This window comes from Babylonia areolata, chromosome 13 (assembly GCF_041734735.1).
Source record: "Babylonia areolata isolate BAREFJ2019XMU chromosome 13, ASM4173473v1, whole genome shotgun sequence".
In the NCBI taxonomy this organism is placed as follows: Eukaryota; Metazoa; Mollusca; class Gastropoda; order Neogastropoda; family Buccinidae; genus Babylonia; species Babylonia areolata.
The window spans coordinates 1734056-1744055 of NC_134888.1; positions in this window are offsets into that span (position 1 = coordinate 1734056).

Consider the following 10000-nt stretch of genomic DNA (forward strand, 5'->3'; position numbering starts at 1 on the left):
CTCACAGACGCACGCGCGCGCACACACACACACACACACACACACACACACACACACACACACACACACACACAGAGTACTTTGAAGAAGAAGGAGGCGGAGAAGAAGAAGAAGGAGAAGAAGGAGGAGGAAAAGGAGGAGGAGGGGGGGGGAGAAGGAGGAGGAGAAGGAGGAGGAAGAGAAGAACAAGAAGAAGAAGAGGAAGAAGAAGGAGGAGAAGAAGAAGGAGGAGAAGAAGGAGGAGGAGGAGGAGGGGGGGAGAAGGAGGAGGAGGAAGAGAAGAACAAGAAGAAGAAGGGGGGGGGAGAAGAAGAAGGAGGAGGGAGAAGAACAAGAACAAGAAGGGGGGAGGAGGAAGAAGAAGGAGACGAAGAAGAAGAAAAAGAAGAATGAGAAAGTGGCGTGAGCCGAAATGCACGACAGCGCTGGACAATTACAAACCTTTTTTTTTGTCCCTGCCCTCTCATCACCCGTCTCCCTTCACTTTCAACCCCCATCTCCCTCACGCCACCCCCCGCCCTATCCCCCCCCACACACCCCAACCCCAGCAACTCACTCCTTCTTCTTCTCCCCCCCCCCACCCCCACCCCCACCCTCTTATGAATCTCCAGTTCTCTGTGAAAGTTTGTGATATGAGTTCATCTTCTTCAAAACGAGTTTGTCAGTTACCATAAAGAGGCTGCGATGTGTCATTTCTGATTTTTTTTTTTTTTTTTTTTTTTTTTTTTTTTTTTTTAATGAGATCGTCACCTTCAAAACGAGTTGATCAGTGACCGTAATAAAGTTGCGACCTTTCCTTACTGAAATATATTGTAGTATGAGCTCGTCTTCTTCAAAACGAGTTCATTATTGACCGTAATGAGGTTTGCCTGTTTCCTTTTTGAAGTATTTTGTCCGCCTAGGAAGCGAGAAAATCTGAGCGCTCTGGTTCGAATCACGGCTCAGCCGCCGATATTTTCTCCCCCTCTGCTAGTGGTGGTCTGGACGCTAGTCATTCAGATGAGACGATAAACCGAGGTTCCGTGTGCAGCATGCACTTAGCGCACGTAAAAGAACCCGCGGCAACAAACGGGTTGTTCCTGGCAAAATTCTGTAGAAAAAAAATCCCCTTCGATAGGAAAAACAAATAAAACTGCACGCAGGAAAACAGAAAAAAATGGGTGGCGCTGTAGTATAGCAAAGCGCTCTCCCTGGGTAGAGCAGCCTGAATTTCACACAGAGAAATCTGTTGTGATAAAAAGAAATACAAATAGTTATGAACTAGTCGTCTTCAAAACGAGTTCATCGTGACCAAAATGAGGCTGTGACGTTTCGTTACCAAAATGAGGCTGTGACGTTTCGTTTTTCGATCCATGCTTTAAAATAAGATCGTCTTCTTCAAAACGACTTCATCAGTGATCAGAATGGGGCTGTGACCTTTCCTTTCCGATCCATGCTTTAAAATAAGATCGTCTTCTTCAAAACGACTTCATCAGTGATCATAATGAGGCTGTGACGTTTCCTTACCGATCCATGCTTTAAAATAAGATCGTCTTCTTCAAAACGACTTCATCAGTGATCATAATGAGGCTGTGACCTTTCCTTTCCGATCCATGCTTTAAAATAAGATCATCTTCTTCAAAACGATTCCATCAGTCATCATAATGAGGCTGTGACGTTTCCTTACCGATTCATGCTTTAAAATAAGATCGTCTTCTTCAAAACGATTTCATCAGTGATCATAATGAGGCTGTGACCTTTCCTTACCGATCCATGTTTTAAAATAAGATCGTCTTCTTCAAAACGACTTCATCAGTGATCATAATGAGGCTGTGACCTTTCCTTACCGATCCATGTTTTAAAATAAGATCGTCTTCTTCAAAACGACTTCATCAGTGATCATAATGAGGCTGTGATGTTTCCTTACCAATACATATTGAACAGAATGAGATCATCTTTAAAAAACAAATAATAATAACAATTTTAAAATAATTTAAACCAGTTTGTCATGACCATAATGACGGTTAGACGTTTCCTAAAGCTCGTCCTCTTCAAAACGAGTTTATCAGTGACCATAATGAGGTTGGGACCATTCCTAACTGAATTATGTCGTCATAATTATGAGCTGGTCGTCTTCAAAGCGAGTTTTGTCAGTGACCGAAACGTGGTTGTGACGCTTCCTGACTGGAATATGTTGGAGTGTGACCTGCTCGTCTTCAAAACGAGTTTGTCATGCAATGACTATAATTTCTGATATTCTTAACTGAAAAAAGCAACCTCTCTCTCTCTCTCTCTCTCTCTCTCTCTCTCTCTCTCTCTCTCTCTCTCATACAACGGTCTCAATCGCTTCATACCCCCCTCTCCCTTTCTCTGTCCCTGTACTGTCCCTCCTGTCTCTCTCTGTCTGTCTGTCTCTTTCTCTCTGTCTCTGTCTCTCTCTCTCTCTCTCTCTCTCTCTCTCTCTCTCTCTCTCTCTCTCACTCACAAGGACAGATTGGAAGACTAGGCAATGCCTAAAATCTTTATCCTTGAGTAATAATTTTTTTTAATCTCTCTCTCTCTCTCTCTCTCTCTTTCTCACTCTCTCTCATACAACGATCTCAATCGCTCTATCCATCTCTCTCTCTCTCTCTCTCTCTCTCTCTCTCTCTCTCTCTCTCTCTCTCTCTCTCTCTCTCTCTCTCTTCCATACTGGCATCTCAGTTCAACACGAGTTCATCTGCACTCTCTGATGCTAACGGAGGCTAGACAGGCCAAGGAACCCACGCTGTTTGAGCCAATGAGCTCAACAACACGTGACAAGAAACACTGATGGCTTTAAAAATTGCTGACGTTGCCCACATCAGTTCTGGAATGAAGAGGGTTAATATCAAGGCTATTGGTTCTGCGGTTCTGTAATGAAAGGGTCAGTATGATATTAAGGCTGTTATCAAGGAAGGAAAAAAAAAGGAGAAGAAGAAGAGAAGAAAAGAGGACAGAAAGAGAAAGATGATGTTCTGTGCTATAATAGACATGCCCACCCAAGTAGGCAACTATTCTCAGAACTACACTCTTACAGAGTTTCTGGCATGATTAATAATCAGTCAATCTTCTTCTTCTTCTTCTTCTTCTTCTTCTTCTTCTTCTTCTTCTTCTTCTTCTTCTTCTTCTTCTTCTTCTTCTTCTTCTTCTTCGTTTTTCCATTTATTCATTCATTCATTTGAGTGTGTTTATCTTGTTATCTGTCATGTTCATGACACTCAAGATTTTCGGAGCGCTTTGAAAGCGTTTCATAAATAATTGGTAGGCATGGTCGTTTACCGTTTCTGTTAGTGTGCTCCTTATACAATTTGAAATCATCAGCCAATATTAGTTGTGATCCAGTCCAATCATTGACTTTGGTAATAAAACAAAAAAAGGAGTATGTGCTCTATTCATTGCCGTCAACGATCGGCAGAGGTGTTCCTGCATTGTTGCTGTATTCATCAGCAATGGACACAGTCTACCAGTAATCACTGTGCAGATCATAGATTATCTATTTATTTATTTTATTTTATTTTTATTTTTTAATTATATTATTATTATTTAGTTGTTTTTTGTTGTTGGTGTTTTTTTTTCTCAAGGCCTGACAAAGCAAGTTGGGTTACGCTGCTGGTCAGGCATCTGCTTGGCAGATGTGGTGTAGCGTATATGGATTTGTCCGAACGCAGTGACGCCTCCTTGAGCTACTGAAACTGAAACTGAAACTGTTAGTATCCATATTAAATATCAAATCAAATCTTTCTGAAGTGTTGCAAGCTCTTCATTCGAGGGTTAATACTTTTATCGAATCGTGTTTTCTGATAATGAAGTATTATTGTGTTGGTTTTCATTTTACACAAAGGTGAGTTTCCTATTCATTTTTTTCCCCATTGAAGTGTTATACAAATAAAATACAATATAATGCAACGTGATACAATACCATACGATTTTATACAATACAATGCAATGCAACGCAATGCTTTACAATGCAGAGCAACGCAATACAATCCAACGTGATATGATACAATACAATTTTATACAATACAATGCAATGCAATACAATACAATAAGTACCCAACTTCTGCTCTCTATCCACCTCTGTAAGCCGCCCCCCTCTAGCCTCCCTCCCTACGCCCCCGCCTCTGTCTCTCTCTGTTTGTCTGTCTCTGTCTCTGTCTCTGTCTGTATCTGTGTGTGTGTGTGTGTGTGTGTGTGTGTGTGTGTGTGTGTGTGTGTGTGTGTGTGAACGGAATGCTTTTAGTGTCGTCATTCCGAAATAAGACAGCTGCGAGAAAAGCGAAAAGCTACTCCAGTAGTAGTCTCCCCTATCCAATATGGCGTACCGGAAACCACGTCAGAAAGCTGCACAGTGCGTGCTGTCCGCGTGTGGCTTCTGTGTAATCTCTGTTAATGTAGTTTTCGTGTTTCTCTCTGTCTCTCTATGTCTGTCTCTGTCTCTCTGTCTCTCTCTCTCTTTTGTTTCTTTCTGTCTGTCTGTCTGTCTGTCTGTCTCTCTCTCTCTCTCTCTCTCTCTCTGTCTCTCTATGTCTCTCTGTGTCTCTGTTTCTCTCTTTCTTTTCTTTCTTTCTCTCTGTCTCTGTCTCTCTCTCTCTCTCTCTCTCTGTCTCTCTGTGTCTCTGTTTCTCTTTCTCTCTTTTTTTCTGTCTGTCTGTCTGTCTCTTTCTCTGTCTCTGTTTTTCTGTTTCTTTCTTTCTTTCTGTGTGTGTGTGTGTGTGTGTGTGTGTGTGTGTGTGTGTGTGTGTGTGTGAATCCCTATCTCTGTTTGTCTGTCTGTCTTTGTTTCACCTGGGTGGGTGAGTGTGTGTGTGTGTGTGCGCGCGCGCGTGCGTGTGTGTGTGTGCGTGCGTGTGTGTGCGCGTGTGTGTGCCTGTGCGTGCGTTTGTGTGAGTGTGTGTGTTGTGTGTGTTGTGTGTGTTCGTGTGTGCGTGTGTGTGTGTGTTCTTGCTGGTTGGTGTTTTCGCGCGTGAGTGCGTGTGTAGGGCATATTTTGTGCCTAGTTTCAGCGATTCTTCTTATCTGCAAAATTTGTAGTATTGCATTGGTGTGTATATAGATTTTGGTTTTCGCTTCTATGTCCTCATGTGGTCTCGTGTGGTATAATGCACTTTCGTGTATCTATTGTCTCATGTCAGGCGCTTGGAGAACATGATATAAGCAATGTATGATACGTATGACAGTCAGTCGTGTCCGACTATGTCCATCAGAACAGCAGAGGAGGTAACTGCTGTCCTGACCTGACTATCTGGGCTAGGAGTTGATAAAAGTGGAGAGTGTCTTGCCCCAATTACATACATCCCCCACTCTCTCGGCCAAGAGGGTTTTTAGGACAGTCGGCGTTGGGGATGGTTCCCTAAGGCCAGCTACCCACCCCCCCCCCCACCCACCCACCCACTCCGCCTCCCCTCTCCCCCCGCACCCCCTCCTCCCCCCAAGGCTGCGGCACTAAGAGCCAGTGCAAGTTTGCCTCCTGGTTTGAGAGTCACAGTCCTTCACAAAAGACTAAGCTGAAAATGATTTCCAACTGCATTGGAGAAACCATTGATAATGTAGCTCTCAAGCTGCTGTTGGCCCAACTGTAAACTTACGCAATTAAATACAATATATCATACATGTATGCATGTATGTATGTCTGTGTCTGTGTGTGTGTGTGTGTGTGTGTGCGTGTCTGTGTCTGTGTGTTTGTGTTTGTGTGTGGCTGTGTGTGTGGCTGTGTGTGTGTGTGTCTGTGTGTGTGTGTCTGTGTGTTTGTGTGTGGCTGTATTTGTGTGTGTGTGTGTGTGTGTGTGTGTGTGTTCGTGCCTGCGTGTGTCTGTGTGTCTGTATATGTATGTCTGTATGTCTGTGTGTCTCTGCGTATTTGTCCATGCGTACGACAAGTTTGCCTGTGTGTGGGGTGTGTGTGTGTGTGTGGACAGTGGTGTGAAGGGGGAAGGGGTGTGTAATGTGTCCATGTTCTCCAAGCTCACACCCCCACCTCCAGCCCCGACCCCTTACCCCTCCCCCCTCACCCTCCCCCGCCCCCCACCCCCTCCCGCCCAAAAAAAAAGTTCACATGGTAATTTACATATGTGTGTAGAATATTTTGTTCCTGTGTGTGGGTGCTGTTATGTACCCCTTCTGAACGGTAACTCATGCCGTTATCTCAGTGAAAACAATGCTGAACAACAAGGAAAAAAGGAAAAAAGAAAAAAAAATAGAAAGAAAAAAGGGAACAACGAAAGACAGAGCGACCCTCCGTTACTGTCCACCCGACAGCCGAATGGTTAAAGCGCTGGACTTTCAATCAGAGGGTCCCGGGTTCAAATCACGGGTAACGGCGCCTGGTGGGTAAAGGGCGGAGATTTTTTTTTCCGATCTCCCAGGTCAACATAATTATGTGCAGACCTGCTCAGTGCCTGAACTCCCCTTAGTGTGTACACGACAAGCAGATGATCAAACACGCACGTTAAAGATCCCTGTAATCAATGTCAGCGTTCGGTGGGTTATGGAAACAAGAACATACCCAGCATACACACCCGCGAAAATGGAGTATGGCTGCCTACATGGCGGGGTTAAAACGCTGATACACGCGAAAGCCCTCTCGTGTACGTACGAGTGAACGTGGGAGTTGCAGCCCACGAAAACAGAAGAAGAAGAAATCGATCCAAGCTTAAAGAGAATGTTAGCTAAAGGTCAAACGTCCCATCGCTCTTTTACAGCCATCGAGACAGCGAATTTATGCATATGCATAGGTGGAGTGATGGCCTAGAGGTAACGCGTCCGCATAGGAAGCGAAAGAATCTGAGCGCGCTGGTTCGAATCACGGCTCAGCCGTTGATATTTTCCTCCCCTCCACTAGACCTTGAGTGATGGTCTGAACGCTAGTCATTCGGATGAGACGATAAACCGAGGTCCCGTGTGCTAGCATGCACTTAGCGCACGTAAAAGAACCTACGGCAACAAAAGGGTTGTTCCTGGCAAAATTCTGTAGAAAAATCCGCTTCGTTAGGAAAAACAAATAAAACTGCACGCAGGAAAAAAATAAATTTTTTTTAATGGGTGGCGCTGTAGTGAAGCGACGCGCTCTCCCAGGGGAGAGCAGCCCTGAATTTCACACAGAGAAATCTGTTGTGATAAAAAGAAATACAAATACAAATACAATTATCCATTGTGACTAGGGCTCGACTGGCGTATAAAGGATCAGGCCCAGTTCTCTCTCCTTCCGCTACCCAATTCACGCCGGGGGATGGGGGGTCGGGGGGGGGGGGGGGCGAGGGGGGCTGAGGAGGGGGGGGGGAGGGGCACGGGAGGTTGGGAGGGAAATTGGGAGTGATGAAATACGTTTCCCCAGGGATTAAACCCCATGCCGTAACTGGGGTTTCGAACCCTGAACACAAGTGAACACACGCACAGAATGAACGCAGGATCGGAAGTAGAACGTCTAACGTAACACGCCCTCCATCTAAAAAAAAAAAAAAAAAAAAAAAAGAGTAAAGTTAGTAGCAGGCATCGTTTATTAAGTCTCGGGAGACTATATGGAGTTGTGTTTCTCTGGGTGATTTGTGTGTGTGTGTGTGTGTGTGTGTGTGTTGGTGTGGTTTGGTTTGGTTTGGTTTGTTTTTTCTGGCAGCAGCAGCGTCGGTTATAGCTTCAGAGACCCCCCCCCCCCCGCCCCATTCAAGAGCGAGTACAAAAGAGAAAGCAACCCTGTATAATCCATTAAAGCCCCTCCTCCTCAGTCCCCCCTCCCCCTCACTCCTCCACCCCTTCACTCTCTTGGCCACCTTCCTACTACTCCCCCCCCCCACCTGCAACAACCTCCTCCCCCGCCCCCACACACACACCCTCCTCCAACTCCCCCAGAGCAAGCCTTTTGTGTGCATCCGTCCATGACAACAAGCGAAGCATCTCTGTGACTGCGAAGTGCAAACACATCACGGATCGATGCCAACGCTTTGAGGGGCCCGAAACTCCAAAGAGCAGCACACGTAAAAAGGTCATCATTATTAACGCTTTGAGGACCGGGCCCATCGCCCGAATCAACATGGAATTGGGCCACGGGGAGTCGTTCTCAGGGAATGACCTTCTGGGGGTGTTTTTTGCAGGTGTTCTTTTTTGGGAGTGTGTCAGGGAGTGTCGTTCTGGGAGGAGTGCTCTTGGAAGTGTCCTTCTGGGAGTGTCCTTTTTGGGAGTGCGCTCTTCTGGGGGTTCTTGAAAGTGTTCATCTGGGATCGGGGTTGGGTTGTTTTTTGTTGTTTTTTTTGGGGGGGGTTGGGGGGTTGTGGGTTGTTGTTGTTGTTGTTGTTGTTTTTGGGGGAGTTTCCTTCTGGGGGAGTTCTTGAAAGTGTCCTTCTCAGAGTGTTCTTTGGGAGTGTCCTTCTGGGAGCGTTCTTTTTTTTTTTTTTCTTTTTTTTTTTTTTTCTTTTTTTTTTTTTGCTGCCCCATCATCTGTACCGTTTCAGAGGCATTACTCCCACGCCGCTCATTTAGATTCCCCCATACACGGCCACACCCGGGTTCGGCCGTCACAGTTCCAGCGTTGGCAGTCCGCAGGGAACCATGTAGGCCAGTAGGCCACACACCAGAGGAGACCCTGCACTACTGCTGAGTCACTTCGGTGGTGTTCAGTGGTGCCTGTTCTGATTTAACGTACTTAAGACACCACCTATTAAGCCCCCTACTAACAACAATAATGGCTTAGTCGCGGAGTCAGACTGAGTGAGCGTCCCTCCCAGAGTGGAGACCGCCGCCACGTCCCTCAAACAACAGCCCCCCATGAATCTGCCGACACTGAAGACATTGACAGGACTCACCCCAAGCACAGAAGTGGAGGGGTATCGAAACTGAGGTCACCATGAGCGCAGGGCATGAAAGGCCACAGACTTTGAGACTGTTTTGTTTATGTTGATGATGAAGGAGGATGAGGATGACGATGACGATGTTGCTATGGAGGTCCAGTTTGGTTTGGGACTGCGTGACAAGGCTGTACTCTACGCTTCCTGTTATAATGATATCCCGGCTTTAACCAGGCCCGAGAGACACAGACACTTGCAGTGTTGGTCAGGTAATTAGAGCAACACAACCAAAGACGCATCCTTGAAGTGGATGACACTCGACTGTGTGGTCCCAGTCTCCCCATTTAAGCCCACAGCACACTCAACTCTGGGTAGGAGCCAGCCACGGGCCGAAAAACCCACCTCGGCTGGGATTCGAACCCGCGTCCTCCCAGCCGTCAGTCCGCGACGCTAACCACTTCGCCACGGCGACTGATCTGGGAGTGTTCTTTGGGGGTGTTCTTCTGGGAGTGTTCTTGAAAGTGTCCTTTTGGGGTGTTCTTTGGGAGTGTCTTTCTGGGAGTGTTCTTTGAGAGTGTTTTTCTGGGAGTGTACTTCTGAGAGTTCTTGAAAGTGTGTTTCTGGGGTGTTCTTTGGGAGTGTCCTGGGAGTGTTCTTTGGGAGTGTCTTTCTGGGAGTGTCCTTCTGGGAGTGTCTTTCTGGGAGTGTCTTCGGGGATGTCGTTCTGGGAGTGTCTTTGGGAGTGTCTTTCTGGGAGTGTCTTTGGGGGTGTCTTTCTGGGAGTGTCTTTGGGAGTGTCTTTCTGGGAGTGTCTTTGGGGGTGTCTTTCTGGGAGTGTCTTTGGGGGTGTTGTTCTGGGAGTGTCTTTGGGAGTGTCCTTCTGGGAGTGTCTTTGGGGGTGTCTTTCTGGGAGTGTCTTTGGGAGTGTCCTGGGAGTGGTTCTTTGGGAGTGTCTCTGGGAGTGTCTCTTGGGGGTGTTGTTCTGGGAGTGTCTTTGGGAGTGTACTTCTGGGAGTGGTCTTTGGGGGTGTTGTTTCTGGGAGTGTCTTTGGGGGTGTTGTTCCTGGGAGTGTCTTTGGGGGTGTTGTTCTGGAGTGTCTTTGGGGGTGTCCTTCTGGGAGTGTCTCTGGGGGTGTTGTTCTGGGAGTGTCTTTGGGGAGTGTACTTCTGGGAGTGTCTTTGGGGGTGTCCTTCTGGGAGTGTCTTTGGGGGTGTTGTTCTGGAGT